The sequence below is a fragment of the Salvia splendens genome, chromosome 17 (genome assembly GCF_004379255.2).
Source record: "Salvia splendens isolate huo1 chromosome 17, SspV2, whole genome shotgun sequence".
In the NCBI taxonomy this organism is placed as follows: Eukaryota; Viridiplantae; Streptophyta; class Magnoliopsida; order Lamiales; family Lamiaceae; genus Salvia; species Salvia splendens.
Window position 1 is genome coordinate 14,746,954 of NC_056048.1, and position 14,756 is coordinate 14,761,709.

Here is a 14,756-nt window from a genome sequence, read left to right on the forward strand (position 1 = left end):
TTTTTCCCCAGAATGAGCCTATCCAAAGCCCTCGAGAGATATTCCGCAGCGATCACAAATAAAGCCGGTGAGATTGGATCGCCTTGTCTAAGGCCACGAGATGACTTGAAGAACCCGGACGGAATTCCAATATTCAAAACCGAAAACCAGCACGATCCCACGCACCTCTCGATCATGGATATCCACCCAGCAAGGAAACCCATTCGTTCCAGCACCTTGATCAAGAGGGTCCATTGCACTCGATCGTAAGCTTTAGCCATATCAATCTTGTCTACCACATTGGGAGCCGGATTACTTCTTGGTAGTTCATGGAACATCTCTTGCGCCAAAAGGACACTATCATGTAATAAGCGCCCCTTCACAAAGGGGTTATCCGCTTTGTGAGGACTTTGGTGATGATCTTATTAGAGACGTTGCAAAGACTGATGGGTCGGTAGTCGCTCCACGAGTTGGGTGCCAGCTTCTTTGGGATAAGCACAATGCTCGTGGCCATGATGCTTCGTGGAAGGAAAGCTCCCCCAAAGAACTGCCTGACTGCCGCCACCACATCCGCCCCAACCGTTTCCCAATAAACTTGATAAAAGGTGGCTGTGAAGCCATCCGGACCTGGTGCACTGTCTCCGAAGATGTCAAATACGGCTCTTTTGACTTCCTCTGCATTAGGTGGATCCGGGAGGGCGTCCACCTCGGCCGAATTAGGTAGTCGATGAATCAGGCTCAGGTCCGGCTCCGAGAGCGATAGGCGGCCCGGGGCTAGGAGATTTTGGAAGAAATCAACCGCCGAGCTCCTAATCTCCGCTTCATCTGAAATTTCCCTACCCTCAACGTTGATCGTGTGGATGCGCATCCGGATCCTCTTTTGTGTGACCCAACTTTGATAGAATTTGGTGTTCTTGTCGCCCTCTGCTAGCCATCTTAAAGTAGCCTTTTGCCTCCAGAAATCTTCTTCCATCTTGAGAAGCCGGATATACTCGGTAATGCATCTGTTAACTTCGGCCCTGTTTTCCGAGGATGGCCTCTCCTCAAAGTCAGCTTGGGCAACCGCTATTTTCTCCTCCATATCTCTAAGGTTTTCATGAATATTCCCGAAGACTTCCTTGTTCCAACCCTTGAGGGCCCTTTTTACTCTTGCCAACTTCATCTGAAAATTTAGTAGTCCCTCAGCATCCGTCGGTTGGCTCCAATCCCCTCGGACCAAGTCGGTGAATCCCTCGTGTCTAACCCACATATTTTGAAACCGGAACGGTCTGCCCTCGATATGGTTGCTTGGGGTCCTACACCTTACCAGCACGGGCCCATGGTCCGAAGAGACCCGAGGTAGGTTTGTCACCCTAGTCACTTCAAAGCTTTGTATCCATGGTTCATTCACTAACACCCTATCAAGCCCGGGTCAAGCACTCTACAATCTTCAATGGTCTCCGCGAAGTCCACCATCTCCGCTTGGCGATTAGTCTCGCTTCCAACTCAATCATGGGGCAAGAGGATGGTATTGAAATCGGCATCGATCGTCCAAGGTTTGTCCTCTGTGATCACTGAGATCTCCCTCATTTTCTCCCAAATTTGTAACCTTTCGCCCCTCGTGCATTTTGCATAGACCGCATACAAGCTTATGTGATTAGCCAGCCGAGGCGAATCAAACTGCCCGTGGAAAACCTGGTCCGTGTCGCACTCGGCTTTAAAACTTGAACCCTCTTCAACTAAAATCCAAATCTTCCCATTTATATTCATGCCTTGGTAAGCCAATCCCAACATCTTGGAAAATTTCTCCGGGTTGGGGATAGTGAACGGCTCCATTATTGCAATAAAATGGATATTATGAGATTTAATTAATCTTTTAAGGACATTTTGGGTTGGCGCATTCGGGATCCCCCTAACGTTCCAAAATAAGAGATTGAAAGACATAATTAACAACGGGGGGACGTACCCGGTGACCGTGGAGGGTCCCCTTGCAATTCCACCATTTGGAGGTTATTCAGTTCTTGGCAAGGTTCGTCATTCATGATCATGGGGATTTCGTCGGAGTCTTCAATATTGGGCCGAGAGTCCCGAACGTCTTCCCCTCCCCCGCCGTAGTCACCATCATCTGTTAAGAAGTCTTCATTCTCCATGAGGGAGTAGTATTGATTGGTGCTTAAAAGACCCCTCGACGTTTGGAGGTTCCGGCCTCTCGTCGAAGATCCTCTTGTTGCACTATGTGAGCCTCGACGCCAACTTGTGAACGTATAGCCCCCGGTTTTACCAAGGATTTGGTCAAACCTCTCGAGTGAGGGGATGCCCTCGCCCTCGGGTTGGATGCATGGGTTCGCGTCGCATGTGTTTTGGAGCTCACCCATGATATCCGGCCCTTGCCACTCCCTCGGTCCAACTTCTTTTGATCTTTTCCCTCCTTTTGCCTGATCTTTAGGCCATTTTGTTTTCCCTTGATATCTCCACTCGTTGGAATTTGATGTTTGCTTCGATTGATCTTGCTTATCTTTGCCTCCTTGGGTTCCACGGTTTGGTTGGTCTTGTGAGGGGTAGTTGTAGTTTCTTTTGGACGGCCTCTCCGTCTTCCCCATCCCATAGCATACCTTGCTCGTGTGCCCAACGTGCTTGCACTCCCGACAATATGATGGAATTTTGTCCCACTTAACTTGGTGCACCGTTTCGCGCCCGCAAATATGTTTGGCATATTTCGATACAAAGGAAGGCGAACGAGAGTCATGTCCTCTTGACGGTTGCCCGATCAACTCGGATGGGCGTGCTAAGGAGTTTGCCGATGGCGAAGAGTGCCGATTGATCGTACAAGTGAATTGGGAGGCCGATTAGGTTACACCATATTGCGGCGATGGGGGACTCACAATAGGCATCAAATTCCGGGGACCATTTGAAAACCCTCATCGGATGTCGATCGATGTACCAAACCGGAGTACCTTTGGGGCCGCTAAGTAAACGAGCATAGTCCGCCATATCCTCAAATTGGACAAGAATATGTTTGGCATTAATATATGTCCATGAAAAACCTCGACAAAATTTAATATTTTCTAGTGCTCTTTGAATTTGATATGAGGCCGGGATGGAGTGGGAGAATTTACCTACGATGGAGTGGCCAAGGGACGTCGCCAATTTTTGTGTTTCGGCTCCTGAGAACTAGATGGCCGGGATACCGTTCGAGGTGGATGCATATCCAATGTTTTAAATTTCTTCGGGGATGAACACTTGTGGCCCCTCGTTGCTCGGCATCCCCCTAACCAGGTCCATGAGGGTTTTCCGCATGGCACCAGCCTCCCTCGGGCCATGATGTTCCTTAGCTGGTGGAGGCACACTCGTCTCGGCACCTGGTTCGGGAAGGTTCCCGGTACATGGCTTGATTGGGTGTGGTCGCTTCGGTTCCACTTTATTAGAAAAGTTACTATCTCCCCCGGTCATGTTTAAGTTCCTTTTCGGCTGGCCATTTGGTTCAAGACTCTCCGGCTTATCGCATCCTCGAATCATCCCATCCCTTCCATCCTCGGCCATCGGCATATCGACGTCGCTTGAAATCTTTCCTCTATCCGTGGCTTGACAACGTTCGGCCGTTGCGGGTATGGTCTCAGACACATGAGCCGACTCACCTCGGCTAGATTGATTATTCGATCTCGGCATAGTAGGCGCCGAATCACTTTCAAAAGAATCCCGAATTTTTTGAATCCTTCATCGTTCAAGCGGTGGGAAATCCTCATGATATGTGTTGTTATTAGACATAGGTAAGGCTACCTTAGGCTCGGCTATCCATGGGAGGAGGAGAGGTTGGACATCCGTCGGTTGATCTTCAATCGGAGCCTTACCGGAAAGCAGCGGTTGTGCCACCATGGCATCGAGCACCTCCGCCGACTCTAGGGACGCTAGCTGCACAATGGGGGTACGTTTTGGCGGCATTAGAGTCCCAACGTCGCCTTCATCACGTGAGTCCTCGGTTGGGAAAGGCTCCAAAGTGCAAGTTGTCCTTCCACCACTTCCAAGGAAGTTTGTCCCATGCTAGATTCTCCCAACGTCTCTTGACCAACAAGTGGTACCATTTGCATATCTTCGTCGGTGACCCCCTCCGGCCGGCCGTGTTCATGGTCGGCGGTCGGGAGCTTAGATGTGTTGCCGGCGCTGAACAATGTCTCATTTTTCGTTTCAACAGCTTCGTCTTTAGAAAGTTGACTACGAGGCCCCGAGATATAGCTTTCCTCACCATCTTGGGGAAGACTTGACCGGAAAATGGCCGTCCTACATTTGGGGCTCCCGGCAATGGGGCTATCACCTCCTCCGAACGAAAGTTTCTTCCGAAGTTGTTTGTCCTCCGGGAGAGGGGATGGAACAAACCGTTTTCGTCCATTCCCCTTCGACGGCGGTGCGGGGGTGCCCTTCCTAGCCTTCGCCCGACCCTTCTTGTTCTTCAGTGATAGTCCTTTAGTCGGAAACTTCGAAGGAGTGTCCTCGAACGAGAGGAAGACCATTTGGTTGTCCGGGATATGTCTTGCTTCCTCGGGGTCCGGTGGAGGAGGGGGAGGTAGCATTGGGGGTCCGTCATGGCCGACCGTGTGTCGCCCTAGCGTATCCGGCCGCGTGATGTTTCGGGGTGAGGATGGATGTAAGCGAAGGCGACGCTCGAAGAAGAGTGTGGAACTCGGCGGGGTTGAGGCGGGTGATTTGGCTTCCGGCGAGGTATCCACCCTAGGGGTGGTTGAGATGTGGAGGCGGTGGTATAAGCCGCGGCGGGCGGAGATGTTAGACGGTGAACGGCAGTGGGAATCGAGATGGGGGAATTGTTAGAGAGAAGGAGGAGCGTCTCTCTCTAAAACTTTTGGTGCATTCACCCTTTAAGAGACACAAAAGTACTTGGCAAAGAAGTGGTTAATTCGTTAGTGGTAAACAAAGACTGTTTGTACACTAAGATGAAAACACTCTCTTTTTCAACTATTGCACTCTTTATTTCTTTTGCTCCCACATAAAAATTCTTTTTTTCATTTGGACTCTTTTTAGTTGACTCTTTTTCAATGCTCTCACCTTTTTTTCTCTCATTCTTACTTTTCTATCGACTCTTTTTTTCACTCGACTCTTTTTGAATGCCCTCACTTTTTTTTTCTCTCAACCTCGCGAGCTCTCCTTGCTTGTTACAATTTCTGTTGGTCCTCTTTAACTTGTTGAGGTGTCAATGAGACAAGCATAATAGACTTGTTGTTGTGCTTGAAGGTGTAGTGGTTGTGAAATACATCATAAGTCACCCTACTATCAAACTGCCATGGCCTCCCCAAAAGAATGTGACTTGCATGCATTGGCACAACATCACAAAGAACATCATCTTTATAATTGCCAATTGAAAACGAAATTAGAACTCGCCTAGTCACTCGAATTTCTCCACATTCATTAAGCCATTGTAGCTTGTATGGATTAGGATGTTTTTCCGTTGTTAAGCTCAACTTTTCCACCATTTCAAAACTTGCAACATTTGCACAACTACCACCATCAATAATAATTATGCAAAGTTTACCTTGGACCAAACACCTTGTGTGGAAGATGTTCTCCCTTTGTTGATCATCGTTTCTGTTTTGCATGTTTAGAGCCCTTCGAACCACCAAAAGTTCTCCATGTTCTGGTCCAATCTCCTCCAATTGTTTATCCTCCTCCTCATCATCATCTTCACGTTCACTTTCAGATTCTAGCTCTCCATTTGGCTTCAAAATCATCACCCTTTTGTTTGGACATTGAGATGCAATGTGTCCAACACCTTGACAACAAAAATATTTGATATCTCTATTTCGAGTAGCAGTAGAAGTAGAAATACCTTTACCCTTCTCAAATTCTTTGGACTTGAATGTCGACTCTTCATTTTGTGGTTTAGAAGCTACCCCAAAATTGGATTTGGATGAAGTCCACTCTTTTGTCCTTGAAGAATGAGAACTTGTTGAAAAATTCTTTTGGATTGTTCCCTTCTTCTTCAATTGTCCCTCCACCTTCATGGCCATATGAACCATGTCCTCCAACTCCACATAGTGTTGAAGCTCCACAATGTTTGCAATCTCCCTATTCAGCCTACATAAGAATCGAGCCATGGTTGCTTCTCTATCTTCTTCAACATTTGCCCTAATCATAGCAATCTCCATCTCTTTGTAGCACTCATCAACAGATTTAGTACCTTGTTTCATAGATTGTAATTTTTGATACAATTCACGAAAATAATGAGAAGGTACAAATCTCTTACGCATTATGCCTTTCATTTCTTCCCAAGTCGAAACTGGTCTTCCTCCATATCACCTTGTACTGGTTGTCAATTGATCCCAACAAACTAAAGCATAGTCAGTGAATTTAATAGCAGCAAGTCTAACCTTTTTCTCCACGAAATAGTTGTGACATTCAAAGATGAGATCCATCTCCAAATAAGCTTCGGGGTCACTCCTTCCTTGGAATGTTGGAATCTTCAGTTTGATGCTTCTCTAACCTTTTTTCTCATGGACATGACATGCTTGGGAAATGAATTGGTCCCATACCAGGTAAATCTACCAAATGAAATTATTACTACAAAATTGAGTGTTGTTTATTGCTCACACCAACAGTAGAGTGTATGGCATAGCTGGATGATTCTTCCAGAATCAGAAACTATGCGTCGGACAATCACAAACAAGGAATCACTCGCCTCTACTTCGGGTTTAACAAAAACTAGCATTACTCACTAGGTCTGCGATGGGTGCCCCTAAGCAAAAGTGGACATCGGAAGAAGAAGCTGCTCTTAAAGCTAGAATTCAAAAATATGGAATGGGAAAATAGAGTACTATTCTTAAAGACCCAGAGTTCACCACAGTCTTGTGGTCACGTTCTAATGTGGACCATAAGGATAAGTGGAGAAATCTGAATTGCATGGCAAATGGTCTTGGATCCCGCCATAGGGCTAGGGTTTCTATTAAAGGCAGTCAGCTTACCCCCAAGCGAGAGGAGGACACTACGACTAGTAGCATGGTGGTGGATAAGGATGAAGTTCTTGGTGTAACTTCTATTGCAGCGTCCAATGAAATATCCCAGGATGTAAAATTCAAGAAAAACATATCAAGGATGGATGATGTTATTCTGGAGGCTATAACAAAGTTAAAGGAACCTCGAGGATCTAGTCGGCCTACAATTATGCAATATGTAGAGGAAAATTACTCAACCCTTCCAGAACTTGAGAGGACTTTGGCTGCAAATTTGAAGATTTTGACAGAAAATGGACGGCTAATTAAGGTGAAGAATCAATACATAATTGCACGAAATTTGCTTTTTTTAGTGCTGGGGAAGAACCAAAGTTGTTGCTTGAATATGAGGCTAAGAAGAATCATTTTCAAGCGGATGGAAGCGGCGTTGTACTTCTTAATAAAGCCGAGATTGATGTCGAGTTATAGCAAATGAGGAGCATGAGCCCGGAGGAGGCTGTTTCAGCTGATGCAATAGCAGTTGCGGAGGCTGAAGCTGCGATAGCAGAAGCTGATGCGGCAGCGAGGGAAGCCGAGGAAGCCGAGGCTGAAGCAGAAGCCGCACAGTGTTTTGCAGATGCTGCCCAGAAGGCATTGAATTGTCAAACTATGCGGTGTCTGAACATTTGATAACATGGAAGGCCATCATGTGGGGAGCTCATCTTTTGCAAGCTTGTGTCTCTATATATTGTAGAAAAGTTGCAGAATTGTGACTATGAATTTTGCCAGTTTCATCGGCTTGTTGTTTGTGTCCCAAACTCATTTTTTTGCAAAACTCCTATGACAATAGAATTGCATTATGCCGTGGTTATTGAATTTCATTTTAAAGTTAATGGAAAAAGAAAATCAAAACCTAAACAAAATCACCATCAACTTCATTTGTACGCCCTTTTCTACCGTTTCCATGTCTCTCATTTCGATGCCTATATGAAGCATTATCCTCTCCTCCACTATCTTCTTCCTCGTTATTGTTTGCATTTGCTTGAAATTCCAGCCTCTCCAAGCGCTCTGAAACACTTTCCAGAACAAGTTCAAGCCTTCTAAAATGTTGTTGCATGGCTTTCAACGTAGGATCGATTTGATTGTAATCAGTAGAATCCATCCTCGCAGTTCACTCGTGTATCACACAAAAATAAACCTCACAAAACACTCGCGTATATCACTCGTTGGCTTTTACCTCCCCTCAAATAATCTCACCACTCTACGAGGAGCCAACAGAGGAAATATGACTTGGTATAAACTCGCGAAAGCTCTCGCCTCTCTCTAGTTTCCCTCTCCAAGATTCGCGTGCGCTAGACGGTCACCGGCGGCCACCCCCGTCGTACGGTACCTTCGATACTCCCTCGACCATTCTAGGTGGAGCCGGACATCACCAAACGGTCACCGGCGGCCTCCCTGTCGGGAGGTATTCTTGAAGTTTGCAACACACTTTCCCAATAGAGGAGCCCGATCCAAACAAGAGTTCCCCTCCGGAGGCCATGTTCCAATCAGCCGGAGAAAGCCTCACAAATGCTACTACGTTTAAGAAGGAAGCTCAGAGAAGTGTTGGAAAACGCTTGAAGTTACGTAGATCCACTCCAAGGCCGACCATGAAAGGAGTAGGAAACAAAAGATACATCCTCTCCCTCCCCAACGGCCAAGCCGAAGCTCAAGAGGGTCGCGGCAAAGGAGGAGGAAGATGAAGCAACCACAAAATTCATCCATAAGAAAAATCTGATTGAGGAGCTGAATTTGGCTGCGGTTAAGGCTCCATCTGCGCCCACAAACCTTGACGAGGAAGATCCTTTGGTCGATGGAACACCCACCGGAGATGGAGCAGCCGCAGCGGTGCTGCCCCCCACTCATGACCCCGACGGCGACGAGGAGATTATCGGATACGACATGGTCACGCTTCCTCCGGTCCCAAGGCGCATGGTGAATAGTCCAAATGAGGTACAATTGTCCTTGGTGGATGTGAAAGTCAAATTGCTCGAAATGGATACAACAACAAAACCACTTTCCGAAAGTCGTTTGGTGGTTTTCCATACCGAGCCATCACGTGAAGACCTAGCCGTTGTAGCCCATGTGCAGGAAAAAAGAGACTCCATCTTGCAGCTTGTGTCTCTTGACACGCCGAAGATGCTAGACTCCATGGCGGCGCGGCCCTTACTCGTCGACAACTGGCCGGAGGACCTTCTCGTGAATGATGAACCGAACCCCCTTCTTCCATGGGTGTCCGAATCTGCCCCGGAACCCCCTTGGTTGCTAATGTTCCTTCGTTGGAGGACTTCCTGCCCCTCGAACGTGGGTGGACCTGCAAAATTCGAGATGTGTTTGAAGGTGGTCGGCCGCTCCGAAGCCCGCACCCAAGCACACCTCGAGACACGGCGAGCACCTCAGCCCATAACAAGGCCTCCTCGGTGGCTTATTAACAACCCCCAGATGCGGACGCGAGGATGCCTGATGTTGACACATCGCCGATCGTTTTGGCCGAGCTCCTTGGGCACCAAGTAGGGGCCGGTTCCAAAACAAACGAGAATGCATGGGTTACCACTGATCAAGACCCCATTGGGGAACTCCCGACCCGAAGGAAATATGGATGCCGGGAGATATACAAGCGCACCAAAGACCATGGCGGATATGGTCCGGGAGTCTTCAAAACCCGAAGGGCCGAAAGTATTTGAGCAGGAGAAGATTCAAAATATTGGCTTTGCAACCATGTCAAATGGTATCCCGGCAATTTACTTCTCCGGATCAGAAATCCAAAAGCTTGCCACGAGCCTTGGGCACGCCATTGTTGGTAAGTTCTGCCACTCCATTCCCACTTGACATCAAATACAAAAGGCCTTAGATAATATCAAATTCAATCGCAGTTTTTCATGGAAATACATTAATGCTAAGCATATTCTTGTTCAATTTGAGGATATCACGGGCTATGCCCGATTGCTTAGCGGACCGCAAGGTACTCCGGTGTGGTTTATTGATCGCCATCCCATGAGAGTTTTCAAATGGTCCCCGGAGTTTGACGCATATTGTGAGTCCTCGATCGCGGCAATTTGGTGCAATCTCATTGGCCTCCCAATCCATCTATTCGACCATGCCGCTCTTTTTGCCATCGGCAAACTCCTTGGTACCCCGATACAAAGTGGACCCCGCAATGGCCAACAAGTCAAGACTCTCGTCTGCACGCATTTGCATTGAGATTGATATCACAAAGCCACTCCCCGAGAAAATTATTCTAGATATTTGTGGGCGTGAGACGGTACAACAAGTAAGATGGGACAAGATTCCGGCCTATTGCATGGAATGTAGGCATGTTGGGCATAAAAGTGAGGCTTGCTATGCGGCGGGCAAGGTTGAGCGACCCCCGAAGAGGAATTACAATAAGGTAACACTGAGACAACAACATCATGGGGAACAAGAAGTGAAAGGGGGAATCGAACTACCAAATCATAAGGACCGAAAACAACAAGGGAAAGCTAAGGAAATGGAGGTACAATCAAGTAGGAGCCCGAACACAAGTGACTCCTTGAACCGAGAGTGGACGGGCCCGGATATCATGGGCGACTTGCAAGAGGGACGTAGTTCGGCGTTTGTCTCCCGAGCCGGAGACGAGGATAGTGTCCAGACTTCAAGCCTTTCTGGGATAGTGTCATTGATCCGGAGGGGTGGTGAAGATCCCTCAAACCAGGAGTCAAACTCCCTCCATACCCCGCGTGCCCCATCCCCTTGTATGAAGAGATGTTGGAGGGATTCGATCCCCGGTCTATGTGGGCAGCATTGGCATTTGGACGCCAATTCCATTCTTCTCCACTGCAGCTTTGTATCCACCGGGATACGGTTGGACAGGTGTCTCCATACAAAGATAGCAATAGAGGACGTGAGACCCGCTTTCTAAATGTCATCGAGGCCCTGGACAATCGGCCTTTAGGGTTCGAAAGGTCAACCATGTTGTAGCTAGCGAGAACTCCCCATTATGTAATAACCTCCATCTCGGCACATCCGGCCCCTCCGAAATGATTGGCGTGTCGCTTGCGCTTGGAGAATCTTCCGGACGATGTGTTGTGCAAGGCCGGCTTGCGCTTGGAGAATCCGCAGCTTGGCTTCATTCCAAGATCCATCTATAATGTAGTCAGCAACATGAACAAGAGGGCATCCCCTATCATCGAGACTAAGTTCCCTCAAAGGAACCTCTCCAAGCCATAAATCATCCCAAAATAAAATTTTTCCTTCTCCCACCACCCATCGAATGTGCAGTTGTGCCTGCGCCCGAGCCTTCAAAAGCCTCTTCCAGGTAGGGCTACACCTCCCCGAGGCTCTAGCTGTGAGTGGGGACACCTTATGGAAATATTTAGCCATCATGTACTTAGCCCAAAGGGAGTTTTGTTCCCGGAACCTCCACCATAATTTTATATTAAAGGCACGTAAGACCTCCTTGATCTTCCGAATGCCCAAGCCCCCTTCGGCCGTGGGTAGGCAAACCTGGTCCCATCCTATCCAGTGAGTCCTTTTCTTTTCATTGCTCGACCCCTAAAAGAAGCGAGCCACTTGCTGATCTAATTGCTTGAGGGCGCCCCCAGTTGGCTTGATAGCTTGAAAAATATGTAAGGGGATCGCCTCAAGTGTGCTTTTTATCAAGGTGAGTCTCCCCCCAAAGGAGAGGTGACGATGAGCCCACCCAGAGATCCTAGCCGAGATTTTCTCTCGAAGGAACATGAACATATTCGTGCGCTTCACCCTAGCTTGAAAAATATGTAAGGGGATCGCCTCAAGTGTGCTTTTTATCAAGGTGAGTCTCCCCCCAAAGGAGAGGCGCCGATGAGCCCACCCAGAGATCCTAGCCGAGATTTTCTCTCAAAGGAACATGAACATATTCGTGCGCTTCACCCCCCCGGTAAATAGGGACTCCTAGGTAAAGGAAAGGGAACGTACCTCGGGAGAAGCCTCCTTCAATTTGGATTATGTTTGTCCAGCCGTCATGAGCCTCGGAAATGTAGAAGTTGCTCTTGCCGAGGTTGATTTGTTGTCCGGACACCTCGGCATAATGATCAAGACATGCACGAAGTCTCCGGAGGGGGTTCACGGACGCTTGCGTGAAGATGATGATGTCGTCCGCATAGGCGAGGTGGCTGATCTCCATGCTGCCTCGGGTTGCTTTGAATGCCATCTCTTTGTTTCCGAGGATAAGTTTATCAAGTGATCTCGAGAGATAGTCCGCAGCAAGGACGAACAGGGCGGGGGAAATGGGGTCCCCTTGCCTAAGCCCACGAGTGGATTTAAAGAAACCCGCCGAGACCCCATTAATAAGAATCGAGAACCAGCATGTCCCAATGCACCTTTCGATGAGCGCCACCCATGGCTCGGGGAAGCCCATTTGCTTGAGGATTTTTAGGAGGAACGGCCATTGAACCTGATCATAGGCCTTAGCCATGTCAATCTTGATAGGAACATTAGGGGCTGGTGTACTTCTTTGGAGCTCATGAAACATCTCCTGTGCAAGAAGCACATTGTCATTGAGTAGCCTCCCTTTGACAAACCCGCTTTGATTCGGTGCGACAATACATGGAAGGAATGAGGCGAGCCGCCTCGTGAGGACTTTAGTAATTGCCTTGTTGATCACGTTACAAAAGCTAATGGGCCTATAGTCTCCCCAAATCTCGGGTATAGGCTTCTTGGGGATGAGTACGATACTCGTGACCGTGAAACTTCGGGAAAGGAAAGCCCCACCAAAAAATTGCCTAACCGCTTCCACCACGTCTGGTCCCACAATGCCCCAACAAGCTTGGAAGAACAAAGCCGAGAAGCCATCCGGGTCGGGCGCACTATTGGCCGAGATATCGAAAACCGCTCATTTCACCTCATCCGCATCCGGAGGTTTGGGGAGGTCCGCCAGTTGCTCCGAGGGAGGGAGTTGATGTAAGAGGCTGAGGTCCGGATCCGCGAGCTCCGGGTAGCTTGGGGCTAGGAGGTTTTGAAAGAACTCAACCGCCGATTCTCTGATGTCCGTGTCATCCGTGAGTTCACGCCCATTAGCGTTAATCTTGTGGATACGTAGCCGAATCCTCTTCTGTTTCACCCAACTTTGGTAAAATCTAGTGTCTTTATCCCCTTCTTTCAGCCAACGAAGGGCCGCCTTCTGACGCCAAAAGTCTTCCTCCATCACCAAACTCAGCAATTTGTTTGTTGACCTCCGCTCTATTCCGGGCCGAGGGGTCACCTTCGAACACCAATTGAGCCACTGCAATGGTCTCTTCACAAGTTTTGAGATTGGCGTGTATATTCCCAAAAACCTCTTTGTTCCACATTTTAAACGTTTTTTTGATCATTGCTAACTTGATCTTCAAGTTGAGGAGGCCCTCAGCCTCCGTGGGAGCCATCCAATCTTCTTGCACCAACTCACCAAATCCCTCATGCCGAACCCACATGTTTTGGAACCGGAACGCTCTACTACCCCCGTGGGTATTAGGCAGCCTGCATCTGACGAGAAGAGGCCCGTGATCCGAAGCTATACGGGGGAGGTTTCTGACTCTTATTGCATCAAACATTTGGGACGTCATCTCACTAATCCGTACCCTATCCAACCTTTCCATGAGGCCGTTCTTAGCCCAGGTGAATTCTGACCCATCGTAGCCTGGGTCCATTAGTCTGCAATCCTCAATGGCCTCGGCGAAATCAACCATTTCAGCCTGACGGTTTGTGTCACTCCCCGTCCTAACTCGAGTGGAGAGGATTGTGTTGAAGTCCCCTCCAATAAACCACGGTATTCCTTCCGAGTCTTGGTTAATATCCCTCCTCTTTTCCCATAGGGCATACCGCTCTCCTCTCGTGCATTTAGCATACACGGCCGAGATCATAATAGGGGTTGAAATCCGAGGACAGGTGAACCTTCCATGCAGCAGCTGTTCCGAGTCATCCACCACAACAAAATCCATCCCTTCCTCCATAAAAATCCAAATTTTCCCACTGATGTTCGACCCCTTGTAGGACAGCCCCAACACTTTCCAGAATTTGTCCGGGTTAGGGGGGGTAAGCGGCTCCATTAATGCAAGAAAACAAATATTATGAGATTTAATTAGTCTTTTAAGGACGTTTTGGGTTGACGCGTTCGCGATCCCCCTAACGTTCCAAAATAGAAAATTTAGTGACATGATTAACAAGAGGAGTTCGTACCCGGCGGGATTGACGCCCCCCATTGGAACTCAATGATTTGAAGGTCATTCCCTCCATGAGATGTCGCGGCCTCCAAAGGGCGGGATTGGCTCCATCATCTTTTTCATTGTGAGAAATGGTATCTTCCCAATTTTCCTTGTCTTCCATATCATTCTCCATGAAGTTCTCTCGAGCCATGAGGAAGAAATATCGATTGGTACTCATGTGAGTTGATGACCCTTGTGCCTCGGTTTTCTCTAAAGCGAAGGGTTTAAAATAGCCTTTCGGTTGCACTAGGTCACCCGAAGCCGGGTTCACTTCGCGCCGCGCCATACCCGCTCCTCTTGGCTTACCCCCGCGCCCACTTCCAAATTATGGGGATTTAGCGAGCATCCCTTTAGGTTGATTAAGGTTTTGCTCATCATGAACGATGATCATGTCCTTACTCACCGCTCCTTGCATATCACCGAAAAAGTCCGGTCCCGACCACTCCGCCCCCGAATGCACATTGGGTTTCGGGTTCATCCGGATGTTGCTTTCCTTTCCCTTGTGTTTCCCTTGTTGTTTCCATTCCATGTTATTATCGTACTGCCTCGGTTCAGCATAGTTCTTCTTAGCTCCTATTCCTCCATGTTGTGGCTGTTTTGGTGTTGCTACGTTGTAGTTTCGTTTTGGAGG

The 14,756-nt window shown here is 48.2% G+C and overlaps 1 pseudogene; it reads left to right on the forward strand.

The window, feature by feature from the left end:
* Window positions 1–6,491: 6,491 nt before the first annotated feature.
* On the forward strand, window positions 6,492–7,659 carry LOC121774761 (annotated as a pseudogene).
* Window positions 7,660–14,756: the final 7,097 nt, after the last annotated feature.